Source organism: Siniperca chuatsi, linkage group LG22 (genome assembly GCF_020085105.1).
Source record: "Siniperca chuatsi isolate FFG_IHB_CAS linkage group LG22, ASM2008510v1, whole genome shotgun sequence".
Lineage (NCBI taxonomy): Eukaryota > Metazoa > Chordata > Actinopteri > Centrarchiformes > Sinipercidae > Siniperca > Siniperca chuatsi.
Genome location: NC_058063.1, coordinates 22494571 through 22510756, shown reverse-complemented (window position 1 = coordinate 22510756; position 16186 = coordinate 22494571). Strand labels below are relative to the sequence as shown.

The 16186-nt window shown below is 44.8% G+C and overlaps 1 protein-coding gene across 2 annotated transcripts in view; it reads left to right on the top strand.

Annotated features, from left to right (window-relative positions):
- The window catches only part of rbm46 (RNA binding motif protein 46), an 83841-nt gene that overhangs the window by 56183 nt on the left and 11472 nt on the right, over nt 1–16186 (top strand). For both annotated transcript variants that reach the window (XR_006376503.1, XR_006376502.1), the window contains 2 exons: nt 7493–7675; nt 8143–8227. The gene's annotated coding sequence lies outside the window, so the exon portion shown is untranslated. The remainder of the gene's footprint in view (nt 1–7492; nt 7676–8142; nt 8228–16186) is intronic.

Genomic DNA, 16186 nt, shown 5'->3' with positions numbered 1-16186 from the left:
CGAATTCTCCTCTCCAGTACCCTGGAATAGACCTTACCGGGGAGGCTGAGAAGTGTGATCCCTCTGTGATTGGAACACACCCTCCGGTCCCCCTTCTTATACAGAGGGACCACCACCCCGGTCTGCCAGTCCAGAGGCACTGTCCCAGACCGCCACGCGATGTTGCAGAGACGTGTCAGCCAAGACAGTCCCACAACATCCAGAGACTTAAGATACTCAGGGACGGATCTCATCCACCCCGAAGCCTTGCCACCAAGGAGCTTGCCAACAACCTCAGTGACTTCGGCCAGGGTGATGGATGAGTCCGCCTCCGGGTCCCCAGCCTCCGCTTCCTCTTCGGGAAGACGTGACAGCGGGATTGAGGAGATCCTCAAAGTATTCCTTCCACCGTCCGACAACATCCCCAGTCGAGGTCAACAGCTCTCCACCCGCACCGTACAAGGTGTTGGTGAAGCACTGCTTCCCCTCCTGAGCCGTCGGACGGTTTGCCAGAATTTCTTTGAGGCCGACCGATAGTCCTCCTCCATGGCCTCTCCGAACCTCTCCCAGTCCTGAGTTTTTGCCTCTGTGACCGCGACGGGCTGCAGCACGCTTAGCCTGCCGGTACCTGTCAGCTGCCTCGGGAGTCCCACGAGCCAACAAGGCCCGATAGGACTCCTCTTCAGCCTGACGGCATCCCTTACTTCCGGCGTCCACCACCGTGTTCGGGGATTGCCGCGCGACAGGCACCAGAAACCTTGCGACCACAGCTACGAGCCGCCGATCGACAATGGAGGTGGAAAACATGGTCCACTCGGACTCAATGTCCCCAACCTCCCGGGATCTGGGAGAAGCTCTCCCGGAGGTGTGAGTTGTAGACCCTGCTGACAGAGGGCTCCGCCAGACGTTCCCAGCAGACCCTCACGATACGCTTGGGCCTGCCAAGTCTGTCTGGCTTCCTCCCCCGCCAGCGGATCCAACTCACCACCAGGTGGTGATCGGTTGACAGCTCCGCCCCTCTCTTCACCCGAGTGTCCAAGACACGCGGCCGGAGGTCGGGTGTCCTGGTGCCACGTGCACTGATGGACACCCTTGTGCTTGAACATGGTGTTAGTTATGGACAAACTGTAACTAGCACAGAAGTCCAACAACTGAACACCGCTCGGGTTCAGATCAGGGGGGCCGTTCCTTCCGATTACCCCTCTCCAGGTGTCACTGTCGTTGCCCACGTGGGCGTTGAAGTCCCCCAGTAGAACAACGGAGTCCCCGGGTGGTGCACTGTCTAGTACCCCTCCCAGGGACTCCAAGAAGGCCTGGTACTCTGCACTGCTGTTCGGCCCGTAGGCCGCCACAACAGTGAGAGACCTGTCCCCACCCGGAGGCGGAGGGGACGCGACCCTCTCGTTCACTGGGGTAAACTCCAACACGTGACGGCTGAGCTGTGGGGCTATGAGCAGGCCCACACCAGCCCGCCGCCTCTCCCCGCCGGCAACGCCAGAGAAATGGAGCGTCCAGCCCCTCTCGAGGAGACGGGTTCCAGAGCCCAGGCTGTGCGTGGAGGCGAGGCCGACTATATCTAGCCGGTAACGCTCAACCTCCCGCACAAGCTCAGGCTCCTTCCCCCCCAGCGAAGTGACATTCCATGTCCCTAGAGCCAGTTTCTGTGTCCGGAGATCTGGTCGCCGAAGCCCCTGCCTTCGACTGCCGCAACAGAGATCAAAATGAGACATGAAACATTTAATTAAAGATACAAGAGTTTCACAAGTTTGTTTTTTTCTGATGACGTTTGCTTTTGGAATATGGAAACACAATATGGAGACACAAAGGAAGCCAGAAACAGGCGATGTTTTCGGACCGTATCCGCACTGCAAGAACTGGGAACGATCGTAGTCCTTAGGACATCGTTTTGAGGGACTTTTTTAGCTCCTACTTCAGAGTAGGTCCTCTCCCAGCACAAGAGGAACCTCGAGTGACGTAAGTGTACGGTGATTGGTCGAACACGAGTCAATGCAGCACCAGCAACCGCCATTTTTGAAAACCTGTGTAAAACGTTAGCCGTGGAAACAACAGCTCGTAACGGTATAACCTTAAAAATGGACCCGACAGTGAAGTCCAATGTGCAGACGTGACGTTGCTCTTTCTGATCAGGTCTCTCTTTTTGAACATTAAATGCACATCAGGGCGTCATTTATCAACAGTATTGAGCTTTAAACCAAGCGAACACTCATTTCTACGCACAGAATCCGATCTATCATTCGTCTCGTTTAGAACCACTCCTGACCCTGAGGACCGACAAACCCTCAGCGCTACACGGGTGTAATACCGATTCCTAAACTACAGACACACACATCCCAACTCTACTGTCAGCCATGTACGAATGGTTAGATAGTAAACTATCACTCCTGAAGATGTGCAGTTCTGTTTTTATTTGGAAAATAAGCTAATCATGAGTGAAATTATACTATTAATGCCTTGTTTTCATCTGGTTTCTCTGGTACTGCATCACTGTGGCTCCACAGAAGAGATACAGAGGATCTGGATGTCATTAATAGTGAACTGTTATGTGTGGTACCGTTAATTTGAGTTCATTTGAAGTTTTTGTCCACACTTGTTTACTAAATCCCTACTAATATCTGTACATTTTATTTCCCTTCCAGATGATCTAAATGCTGTTCCAGAGTTTTCTCCATCCTGCCATGAATCAAAGGCGAAATACTGTATATATGTTTCTTTTCAGGCATAATAAGAGTCTCTCACACACACACACACACACACACATTGTTTTGAGTCTAAAACACACAGGAGGCAGCCCTTGAGCTGCTTTCAATTTCAGTGTGCAAACTGCACCTGTGGTCTCTAAATAAACACAATTTCAAAGAAAAAAAGGGGACCACGACCTCAGTGTCCTCATAGAAGCTACAGCCACGGTTCCTGCTTCAATTCCTGCCATGTTCATACCATGTCCACTAAAAATGAAAACACACGTGTGTGTCACCATCCAGTTTTACTGAACCTCCTTTGTTGGAGTATAAACTGCTCCACAACAGAGTCCATGCCACAAATATGTCTTTTGGTTAAACTGTGTGAACTTATTGTCCTGTTAGCAACCGAGCTGAGCTAACAGTCTTGTTAGCTTGGAGAGTTTTATTTCCCCCCTTCAATAAAACTCTTTATTGAATTAAATGGTGTACAATAGTGAACAAAGTGCCAGGGGGGAGTAAACTGCCCAGCATAGAGAAAATAGAAAGTAGAGAGCTACTTTGAGCTATTGTGACTCACTAATGCCAGCATGTTCCCAGCTGGCTTGCGTGTTAGCGGTCAGCTCACCAGCCACAGTATTATCAGCTATTATTCTGTTCCATGTTGTAGTCTGCTCTGTAACCTTTCTGAACTCCCCCCACAAACACGCTATTACTCCATCACATAGCGTTGTGAATCACCTGCTGACACCGACTCCATAAAACTCAACATGCTAACGTCGATGCACATGACACACAGTCAGTGAGCCAGTCCAGACTGCATTATTCCCTGTTAGCGGTGGTACTGCTTATGCTTTTGTTAGTCACACAGCGCTGCTTCACGCCTGGTTGTGCTTCTCAACTCTTTAAACTTGAGCCAAAGTGACCAACAGTGTGCACGTCTCAAACAATGGAGGAAAACATTGTCTGCCTGTCTTCTGCGAGGACATGACTCATCCTGCCACTTGAGAAGATGGAGTTTCCACTCCATTTGCCAAAAGTCTAACTGCCACAACTATCAGTGTGTTTATGACTACAGATTCACCCGTCCGTCCCAAAATACACCTCCAGTTTTCCCGGAGAAACACCTGAGCAGCCCCCAAATGTCCTGAATATGAGCCGGGGTGTCCTCGACTCACCTCATCACAAAGTGCCGGCGCTCTTCTCTCGCAGGATTACAGCTGAATTGGAGATTTGAAGTGTTATTCCCTCTGAGCCCAGACAGCTGTGGAGGTGTTATTGTGCTGCAGCCTTTCAGACCTGCTGCTGCTGACGCATGACCAAAGCTCAGAAATAACAGAGCGACGAGCTTGAGATGTCTTTTGTTTCTAGTTGGGACAGTTACGACGTCTTCTTCCTTGGATTTGCTGTTTTAGTACTTTCTTTATCTGTTCAGTCGTGGTGGCCATCACTGCCATTTGTGAAAGAAGTATTCAGATCCTTTACTTAAGTAAAAGTAGAAATACCTCAATGTAAAAGTCCTTCATTTAAATTCCTGTTTAAGTAAAAGTATCAAAAGTAGAGGTTCTTGTAATGCCAAATGGCCCCTTTCATAATGTCATACACTAATATATTATAAATAAATAAATAAATAATATATCTTAGAATCTGATTGTGAATGTGATATACAGTTCAGCAGTGCTGAGCCCCACTGACGTGTGTGGGCTTGTTGTCTGCATTCTGGTTCGATCTGCCCAGTAGTTTGGTGTTACCTCTGCTGTTTCTACACCGGGCAAGAGTGACGTGGGTCCCATTAAAAGATTTAATGGTAGGATGGTCAGAGACACAGGTGTATGTAGAGAAAACCATGTACTTGGTCTTATCTGTATTTAAAATAAGTGTATGATTAAGAAGGGATACCATTAAAGAGTTTAAAGAGTTTCCCTACGGGGATCAATAAAGTATTTCTGAAATAAAGTATTTCTGATAGCAGACGGAAGATAAATAAGATCCTGGGTGGAGTAGGACCAGGGACATATAAAACTGTGTGTCATCTGCATAAAAAAATTGACGAATAAACCCCTGTGGTATCCATAGACTGTATTAAACTTATGTGTAGTGTCCATGACTCCGGCTAATCCAAAAATGGGCAAAGAGGTGGAGCTAAGGGGGGCCGAATGAAGCCTAGTTGATGAAACCACCTGGTGGCTAGCCACCTGAGAGGGCACCCACCTGTCACTCAAAGCGGCCACGTCCTTAATTATGCAGAACTGTAATCCCCCGTACAGTTGTCATGGACGGGGACATAACCTATGGAGACCGAAACCGGTTTTTGTACCAGGCTGCAAACATGTTTATTTCTGCTGTAAAGCTGCGCATTTTACCATGGAGCTCTATGGGGATTGACTCGCTTTTGGAGCCAGCCTCAAGTGGCCATTCGAGGAACTGCAGTTGTACTTTCGCAGTGGCTTCATTTTTCAGCCCCGGAGGTTGCCACTTGGTGTGTACAGGAAGTCAGCTCTGTTTTTTATGAGGCATTTAACACGTTTGTTAGACCTGAAGGATAATGTGTGTGGTGAGAAACACTGAATAACCTTTTTTTATTAACAAGAAAATTCCACAGAGCGCCTTTAATACATCATTTAACACATGAAGAGATCATGAAATGGATGTGATCTTGATTTTAAAAAACATAACAAAAACACATACTTTGTACAAAAAGGCTTGTAAAAATGCTGAAGATAACTTTGAAAGTCTGACACTTAACCAACAAGAGTCGTGTATTTTAGATTAATGACCTGCTGTCACTTGATTTAAGTTTAAGGTTTATTAGTCACGCTGTCACTAAGTTCTTCCATCACTAATTTCATAATATTTTCTGACACTTTTTTAGAAAAGTTGACATCTCATTGTAGCACAGAGCTCTTTGGATAAAGCCTCAAAGTGTTCAGCATTTTTCCAGCAGAGCTTCATCTGAGAAATAAACTCTGAAAACCATGGAGAATCACTCCACTTAATGAAAATGAAAATGCCACACCAGCTGCTTAACCGTCTCGTTAATCTCCGCTGCGCTGCGAGCACCCAAACAACAGAATCTCCTGAGTTTGTGCCCCCGTAGGGATCTGCCAAACTCCTGCTGAGTCTCAGCTCAGAAAAATGTTGTTTCTTTGCTGGAGGATAGCTGCTTCTGTGTGTTAGTGAGGATTTACTGTCACTCCACACAGTCAGACAGACTGCAGTATGAACCTGACTGTCAAACCAAAATATCCTCCATTTAACTGGCATCCGGTTACTATCTATTACATTTACTGGATTCTATTGGTGATCAGTTGGAACCACAGTGGTAAACATTTGTCTTTCTCAAGTGTGCCCCTCGAACTATTTTAGGTCATATTAACCCTTTAATAGACAGTTTTCCTGCTTAATTTCCCCCTTAAGTAGCTTAAAAAGGTGGTTAAAATCATCATTCCTCCAGACTCCATGTTTTTATGACTGCACCATCCATCAAATTTAAAATATTTCTCCAAAATTCAGCCTGACATATTTATGTATCTTAGGTAACTTTGGGATCTCCACCAGAATTTTAAGTGCTGTGGGTTTGAACAAAGTGTGGCTGCACTGAATTGAGTTTGTAACAGTTGACCCACCAGCGAGCCGTTGCTTATGAAGGGATTTTAAGCTGCTGATTTTAAAACTTTAGAGCAGAGGACAGAAAAGGTCTCCGTTCAAGATAGAAATATAAACTTGAACTGGAGGATTCAGACCCTGAATTGTAACACAGAAACAGATTCTAACCTTAAACCGCCAATGTGTTTTTTGGCCACTTCTGGCAGCAGAAACAAGTTGTGAACACAACACTGACATATCATCACCTAATAAGTTAAGTGAGCTTGTCAGCAAACAGCTGCTTATTTGCACATCCAGCAGTGACGGAGCCACATGACGCTTCATCAGGAGGCGTGTTTGTGTCTCCTGATGAAGGTCAGTCCGGTCTTCTCTCCGTCAGCTCTGTGTTTGGCTTCCAGCAGCTGCTGAGGGAAACATCTGGCTCTTTAGCTGCTAGATGCTCCGCTACGTTCACCAGCTGCTCTCTGGCTGCGTCTGTCTGCTGTTTGCTGCTGAGCAGGTAGCGTTCAGTGAGCTTTTACAGCTTTTTCTCTGAAAACGATGCTGTGAGAGCTGAGAGGGAACCAGAACAGTAAAGTTGCAGCCGGACAGATAAACAACGAGCTGAACGTCTATAAAGCAGAGCTGCAGATTCAGCTGATGATTCTCTGTAGGTTCATCACTATCAGAGAAACCCAACACACTGTCACTTGATACGTTATTATAAAAATATAAAAACATCGATTACAGTCGCTTAAAGAAAACTTGTATTTTCATTTGCAGGTTTGATCACCAGTCCTCATTCACTTAACTCCAGCGGCCTGTTAGGGAAACAAAACGAGCTTTTCTCAGTTATCACTAAAGTAGTAACGTCACCTGAATGAACGATTGTTTTAATTAACTTTGAGGCTAAATGAGACTTTGCCTTTGTAGCAACATCTTCCAGATACACTTGGATAAGAGGTCGTCTGTCAGCAGGAACAGATAACCGAATCCATGAGCGTTAACTTTGAGTTCACGCAGACGTAAATCCTGTCCAACAAAAAGGCCCGTCTCCGACTATATTTGTCTCTTTAGTGTTTAATCACAGAATACATTTAAATTCATTAGCTACAAATTCTACAATCACTTTGTTTACACAAAAAAAGGCTTCACTGGCAGCTGTCACCGCTGACTGCACTCTTTTCTCACTTTCACATTTTTATTTTGTCTCCATATTTATTGCTCAGTAAACAACCTGTCACAGAGCAGCAGCAAAGTGCAGACAGGAGGCAGAAACTTCAACGACACAGTAACGTGTGAAACTTTGGGGATCTGACCAGAGCAGCAGCGAACAGCCGTTTTTATCTGCACAGACGAGGTGACGAGCAGCAGCTGCTGAAGCAGCAGGAGGCTGATGAGATGAACCACAGGTGAGCACCACACACTAAAGACTAGAATCTGTTCATTTTCAACCTTAAAACCCTTAAACCTACAATTTATGTGAAATGTGCATCAGAACGTAACCTTAAGGGGTTAAATCCCCACATGTGATCCTTTTCAGACCAAATCTGAATCTTAATCTTATTTTTATTATCTTCTAGTGCACAAACAGTCACCAGTTCGTCACAGTATTTATTCACTGGCCTTACTTCACTAGTACATCATATTTTCAGTTTTTATTAAAATAACGTGATTTTTATGTGTTTGTTTAAAACAATGGCTGAAAATGTGAAAAACCACCTGGCAATTCAAAACCAGGAAATAAAATCAGTACAGAAATGTAGGTGACTATTTGATTGTAAAAATACTGTTTACAGCAAAAACACTCAACAGTCACAAGTATTTTTTGAATTACCTTAATTAACGGAAAATAATAATAATCAAAATCTTATTGCAGCAACAAACAGAGAATGCAGAGCCTTATGAAGCTTCAGCCCTGAAACCTTTCTGACCCGGTTCCCTGAGGCTGAGAGAAACTGGAAGTAAGTTGTAAGTTTTATCAAACCTTTACAGCAGTAAATCTTGTTGCTCAGAGCACCTACTCTCCTTCCTGCGGACCCAGCAGTTCAACCTAAAACCACCCTGTTAAACTCTGCCATGAGCTTCCAAACTTCTCTAAAGAACATTCTCAATTCGTCCCACTGCAGGACAAACTTTTCCGCTCTGCTGAAATGTTACAAGTGGACACCAAAGACTCGGTAAATAAACTGTGACCTTCTGTCCAGAATTTACAAAACAAAAACACTTCATGAGAGTTCGAGCCTCTCTCTTTCTTTTGGCTTCTTTAAATCCATCTGGGCAGCACTTATTTTGCCTGATCAAACCTTTCTCGTTCAGTCGTACGTTGCAGATTAACCACTAAAGAAGTCTCTCATTTCATGGCATGTTTGCAGTTCTGGTAATGTTTTTGCATTTCCAGCTACCTAAAAGGCACAGAGAACTATAAAAACTCCGACCAATGAAACCATCAGGTTTTTATCAACAACAGCTCTTCATTGTGACTGAAACGGTGCATTTGACACCAACTATAAAGTCAGATTTTCCAAATTAACAGGAGTCCACAGAGAAGGAAAAGTAATCAGAACAAAACTGCTTTGACACTTTTATCTCGGCCTGAGATCGAGCCTTTTGCATGAAATGAATTGTAGGAGTTTCTGCTTGAAAACCGTTGAAACCGTTTTCAACAGCAGAATGAAACTTTGAGTCATCGATGGGTCGATCACCTTGCCAACCCCTAACCCTGACCCCTGTGTACTACAATTTGGATGTGTCTGCTTTGATAGCTGCTGTAATTAGGTTAGTTACCTATACCTGTTCTATGCTTGGTTGAGCTTAACATTTTACAGCTTACGACAAGGTTGCTGGTCTGGGTCTGGGTCTGGGATGGGCGATGGGCTGGGGTCTCCCTCTGAAGCTGTCCTCCAGCCTCCTGGGGGCTGTATGGTGGACATTGGGCCCCATTATCTGTCTCCTGGACCTCAACAAATGGTTTCCCCCAAAGCAGAATACCATCGAAACAAACTAGTGGGTATGACGTGGGGTCCGACCACGTCTAAAGCCAAAAGGGTTTGTAGCGGTTACACTCGAAGGCAGGGTGAACACTCGGACACCCTGTTGAGTCCTTGATTCTCCCCCTTCTTTGTTCTCCTCTCCCCTCTCTGCTGCCAGTTAGTGGTTTTTGGCGGGTTCCTCCTGGCAGACTGGTGAGTTTCGAGTGACATGCGCTGGCCTCTGCATTGCTTTTGGCTCCCTATCCAGAAGGCCATGTTGGCGGACGCCTGGCATGGGGGTAACCATCCAGACTCTCCACCCTCACCCAGCATACGCTTCAAACACAGTGCCTGTTGGATTAACTGACAGCGCCTATAAACCCCTCTCCCCGCACCCATCCAACATCGGCATTAGGTTTTTGTAGCAACGTTTGTAACTTTCCAAACCAACAATCTGACAATCATGCCCACGTCCTGCAGCGATTACTGGGCAGGGTTTTAACTTCTCTCCCAAGCTCTCTGTTTTCATTCGTCATACCACTGCTTCTGTCAATCTTTCTGCGTAGAACTGAGTGCAACACCATGAATGCTTGCGAGGAGAGACTGAAAGTGTGTGCTGTTATCCACATTTGGACATTTATTGGGTCTCCCCTCTCTATGACGGCTTTTCATCTCGACTTTGAGTGTTACCATTGGGAGCAGGTCTAAAGTTTTGCCTCTAGCGGTCGGGCAACGCGTCGTACGAACTAGTTTGTAGCCGGGCCTTAGCCCTAACCCCTCATTTGGTGATATGGAGCATAAAACTAGGACCACCACCTTTTTTAATTTGCCTCTTGAACTCATTCACTAACTCTAAAAACCAGGCAATAAAACAGGCAATAATGAGAACTGAGAGACTCATTGCCCTGACAATATTCCTGCGATCCATCATGTCATTCAGAAGTGCTGCAAGAAGAAATAAGAGCTGAGTAGTGAGGTGGGAATCATTTTTTACGGTGCAGGAGAGGTGTCTGTGATTGAAGCAGCGATAAACGGGTGTGAAGCCTCTCCTGAAGATACGAGTTCCAACGGGAACAACAGAAAGAACAGAGGGAGAGTGAGAGATGGTGACTCGGGTGGCTGAGCTTCTACAGCTGCTGCTGCCAGGAAAACTAATTCCTCCCGGCTACTCTTTATGTCTCGAATACATCACCGCCGCTGCTAAAATATACCAAGCCAGCGCTCCTCAGGGTGACTTTGACCCGCTCTGCCAAGATAACAAACAGCGACATCAATAAACACCAGCTCCCAGAGACAAAAACACAACTCCAGATGTTCTCTGAGCCCCAGCTGACTGGAAGTCTCCGGTACGACTTTATCAGACTTGACTGACGGGAAGGAAAACTGTTTAGCTTCGACCGTCCATTCACTGACCCAAATACCTCACATACTGTATCCTAAACACGTCCAGTCCTGAGTGTAATTTCCCTGAATCGCTATCAAATGTTTCCAAACTAAACGTCAGTCTCATGGGAATGTTTAGATTTGATATCAATACACCAAGCAGGTTTTTTAGCCACATACCTGCTGTATCTGTGTTGCTAAAACTGATCAGCTTTGTGTACTCTATAATCCCTGTCGCTGTCTTATCTCCTGTGTGATGTAAACATCTGTCAACTAGGGACAAAAATAAGAGTTTGGTACATTTACAGGACTTAAAGTTCTAGTGGACAGCACTGGGTTTACAATCAGAAGTGTTGCTGCACACCAGTTCATCTCTGCTACCTCCCACTAGAGTTCTGCATGGGCCTAAAGCTGAGACCCAAGCCTGGGCCACTGCTCTTTAAGAGGAATAAGTGACTGAAATACAAGAACTACCGGGTGGACTGCTATGAAATGTAGTTCCGACAGTCATGGTCCCCAGAGGATGAATCCAGCTGATTTTGGTGATCGTCTGACTTTTCCCCTGGCGCCACCAGCAGGTTGACATTTGTGGTTTTTAGTGAAATATCTCAGCAGCTACTGGATAGATAAACATGAAATTTGGTTCAGCATATCTTTATAAGTTTAGCAGTTGGTTGTGGAAAGTTGTTTCTTTTCTCTTTCTCTAGGATTTTAAATTCAAGAAACTTCCTCACACTCCACAACTCTCAGTCAAGGTGCCCTTGACAGAGTCAGATAAACCGGATTGGGCAGCTGTGGGCAGCTCCCAGAAGTGAATCTGTCCCCTGGAGTTTAGTCACCTTTTCCTCGATTTAAAAAAAAAAAAAGGTAAACAGTGAGGGAGTGTATTCCACTGCAGGTGATAAACTTTCACTGAGTGTTCAAAGGTTTCAGCATCACTGAATCGTCTTTTCCAACAAAAATAGATCAACCAGCAACCAAGTGCAGAAAAGGCTAATAAGGCGTCAGCAGAACACCGCGACAAGACAACACATCAGTGACGACCATCTCTCAATTACCGCCGCTATCTGTTTGTTCCTCACACACACACACACACACACACACTGTCACACATACAAAGAAGCGCAGACTCACAACAAAACACACAATCTCCCAAAGTCCCTCGCTGCGACAAAACAGCTTCTCATTCAATCCCGGTATAGATATAAGCTCTTTATCTGCCTCATTTTCTTAGTCACATACACACACATACACAGGCAGAAATAAACCCATGCACACGCACAAACAAACACACAAACCCCTGACACAGCTCAAGGTTTCACACAAACAGCCGGAGGAGCTGAGCGGAAGCTGCTGGTTGAATACCAAAACAGCTGCGAGTCTCACACTGAGCTTCACTTCACAACTACAAATAATGACCAGACCTCCTGCAGGAAGCTGTCAAAATAAAGGCGTCAGAGAAGCCTAAATGAGGGAGCGATGTGCGAAGTGAGTTCTTCCACCACAGAGTGGGTCATTGGGATGATGATGCGGCTCATCTCCCATCACGCTAAGGCCGCCACACTGCTTCAACACGTTCGTGTGGAATAACAAGGGAAAGACGTACAGACTGGTTTCCATGCAGCGTCATCAGTAAGGGGGTTAGAAAACAAACGGGAATAACTGAGGGGTCATGATCAACACGTGGAGTCGTTTTTGCGCCTTAAACTGCATCACAAACGTAACAGCTCATTATCCCAGGAAGGAAGCCCGCTGCTGAGCTGAGCTGAGCCGAGAGCTGATGGCTTTGGATGGAAAATGCTTCTCATTTTTAATTCAAGTTTACATTTTCATAGACTGTGACTGAGGTCTAATTTATTCATTTGTCCCTCGCCCTCCACCTTCCGATGGAGGCCAACAGTCATCTCCAGCTCCACATCGCTCTACTGCCCTGTATGGCACAGTATTAGCGAAGCCACGGAAACTTTGGAGCGATCCAATCAAATGTGAAGGATATGATTTAAATCTCTCTTGTAATTACACCCCCACCCTCGTATCCTGCTTCACTCAGAAATGTCACATTAGATTATTAGAAGATTAAGACGCTCTGACTTCCATTTCACTGTGACTCTAAAGAAAATCTGCCCTCTCAGACCGGTTTTTAGCGATGTTGCTACGTTCCCAGATCTCAGCAATTAACTTGGTGAGTACAGTACTATCAAAGGAGGGCTAAACTTCCGGAAATAAGAATCAAGTTTTAATAAACCATCACTATCTTCTAATAAATTCATTACACATGTTTAATGCCCCCTTTGTTCTTCCTTTTTTCACAGCAGCATAAAACAGAGTTTGATCTTTGTTTTGACATAAAAGCCTCAAAATGAAATGAACAAAAAGCGTGAATTTGCCCGCTGCATGCACGTTTTTCAAGCTGTAGGCAGGAATCTCCCAGAATGTACTGCGACATCACGGCATCTGTCCCCGGGTGACGCAGTTGTGCAGCGCAGTGTGAGCTCTGTAATCTCAGCCTTTCATTATGTTGTTTCATCTTTTCCACTTCTGACTCGCCGTAGCTCCACAGACTGTTTGATATATGAAACTCCAAGCTGTTACAAACTTATAATCAATTATTAAAAATCCTCTCATAGACTAAGAGAAAATGAGTTTTTTCTGATTAATCACAACCAGTCACTCATATGAGTTGACACTTTTCCTTTTGAACTCAGATGTTTTTTCCATCCAGATGTTTAAGAATTCATGCCAAGGTGCACTGAAGCCGTTTGAGCCCCAAACCCAAAGAAGCTTTATGTTGACATTTCCTTTATTCTGTCAGTTTAAACCCACAGATAAGGCTCTTCCCCCCCCATGGGGTTCCTTTTCACCTTGTTATCATTAGCTGAACTGATATACTGATGTGGGTTTGAAGTAGCCCTTTGTGATGAGGTTTTTGAATAAGAGGGACTTTGGGATTTGAGATGGATTTGCAGTGAAACTAAGCGTTTTGCTTTGAATGAGAAGAACTAAATTGATTAACGGGTATGAGCTCTGCAGACAGACGTGCATTTTTCAACAGTTTTATACAACTGAGTCGGGGGGTTAAAGTGCAGTGATGGAATTAGACTGTACCTGCAGGTTTGGTGTTTGTCTGAGGTGACACGATGCGAGCTGCTGTTCAGTCGGACGGTTAGCGAAGGTCCCTGTGAAAATGGAATCTGCCACACGGAGCTGATCGCCTGCTGCTGTTGTACTCGACTCCACTTCACCGGCCCGCGCTACTGTTTCTACACACCGCAGCTTATAGCTCAACATCTGCTTCAAACTGTTCACTGAGTCTCTGCTGGTTCTGTACACTGCTGAGTCAATCTAGCCTCTCACCTGCAGTTACAGTCGCCATTTGTCACTATTTCTTTCTTCTTCTTGCTTTTTATTCTCAAAAAGTTCAAATGGCAACTGAAAAATACATTCCATATTGTCCTCAAATGTTTAGTTTTAAAACTGTAATAAAATCAGATGGTGTTTCTGCTGATATGCTCATTTATGATTTACGAGTTTCTCAAATATCCCCCAGTTCAGTAAATAATAAACCACTTCACAATGAACCAGATTATGGAAACCAATTACTTTCCAAAAAGTCGCTAGATTTGTCATTAGGCTCATTTTTGAAAAACAAAAAATATCAACATTCTGGCCTTTGTGTCTACAGCTGAACTCATTCTGCACAACCAAAGGTGTGTAAACATCTAAAACCAGGCTGCATTTGGTTAACAGGACTAAGAGTCTGCAGACATGCAAGCGACTCTGCTGTTCAGTTTGGTTAAAGCTAGGCTAGGTACCGCTGGAGAAGCTAGCAAGAGACAGCTACATTTTGAAAGTATCCCCCCCTCCCTTCAACATCAGCATGTTAGCAAGTACAATGTTGCTAATTAGCACTAAACACAAAGTACAGCTGAGGCTGATGGGATGTCATTGGATTTGCAGGCATTTGATCATAAATCAAAGACGTGTTTTGACCTGCTGGTGGCGCTAGATGAAAAATCTTGGGATCGCTAAAGTCAGTAGGATTCGTCCTCAGGAGACCACGAATGTCTGTCCAAAATTTCATGGCAATTCATCTGATAGTTGTTGAGATATTTCAGTCTGGGCCAACGAGGTGGGCCGACTAACAGCCGACATTGCCATCCATAGAGCCGTTGATCTGACAGAAGTCAGTGGCGGGACAGCTGTGGCTTAGAGGCAGAGCGGGTCGCCCACTGATCGGCAGCTCGATCCCCGGCTTCCCCCGGCCCCGTGTCGGCTCCCGAAGGCTGCGCCATCGCTGTGTGAGTAGTGCCGAGCGCTTTGAGTGGTCAGAAGACTAGAAAGGTGCTACTCAAGTACAGTCCATACTGGGCGGGGCCGGGTTAACCAACCAGTTTCCTACTCTGGAACAGTACCCTGCCCAGGTTTACCGTATGTCAGCTAGTTTGGGATAATGTTGTTAAACACAAATTAGTTTAAATATGATGCACCGTGCAAAGCACAAGATCAACTGAAATATTAAGTAATTAAAACTAATGAACAACCTTTGAGTATTATTGTAAGTGCTTGCTAACTGGCACCTAATTAAGAATACACAATTAATCTTATTAGCTGCAGCTGTGTTCACACACTGCGAGAATCTGACAGCGTTGGAGGAAGTATTCAGATCCCGCGCCGTCATATGGAGATTTCCCACTGGAAAGAACCTTGAATTTGTCCCTGACACATTCTTGACACAAGAGAATTAAGATAATATTAAAAATAGCAGCAGGAGTCATTTGTAAAACTCATGGTGGATATCAGGATGTAATTACAGGTTTTCTCTGGAACACTGATCCCTTGGAGGTGTAATTCAAAGATGAATATAGAATCCGAACCAGGACAAAGAAAGACCCTCTCTCCGCCAGCCAGAGAGCTCTGCTGGGTTTCTGACTTATCGAATGACAATTAATTCACTTTTTCTGACTTGTGTTCTACATTCAGTCACCTATGTCAAGTCAAGCTGAGGAAGAAATACCTAATTAGACTTTTGCCGTTCATTATTTCAGAAGTTTGATTGTTTTGAATGCAAACTTACTTTCTACAGAGACAAAGCTTGAGTCTGATAAAACCTTCATGCTGAGTCATCTTAGATGAGACAGCATGTGGCTCAGCAGACTGATCACGTAACCACGATAATAAGTTCAAACCCTCATCGTGGCATTTATCAGGTGTCAGTCCTTCCTTGTTTTTTACTTTCTGACATGAAATTTAGCAGGAAACTGTGCCTCTGGATCAGCGACCCAGTCGTCCATGTTTTTCACGACTTAGAGTTATACCAAACTTATTAGGATGTTTCATACTTCACAGGAAAATGCTGACTTTTCAGGGTTATCCCAACTTTTCAGTGTGTTTGACATTTTGATTTTTTGTGGGGGTTATTCCTGTTATACCACCTTTTAAATGTACAATGTGTGAGATTTGGCCAGAATTTTAGTTTAAAACATTTTAAAAAATGAACTACCATTATCAACGTAATGAGAAGAAAAACAGTTCTGACGTTATGTCAGAGACCTCTATGTATTGTGTTGC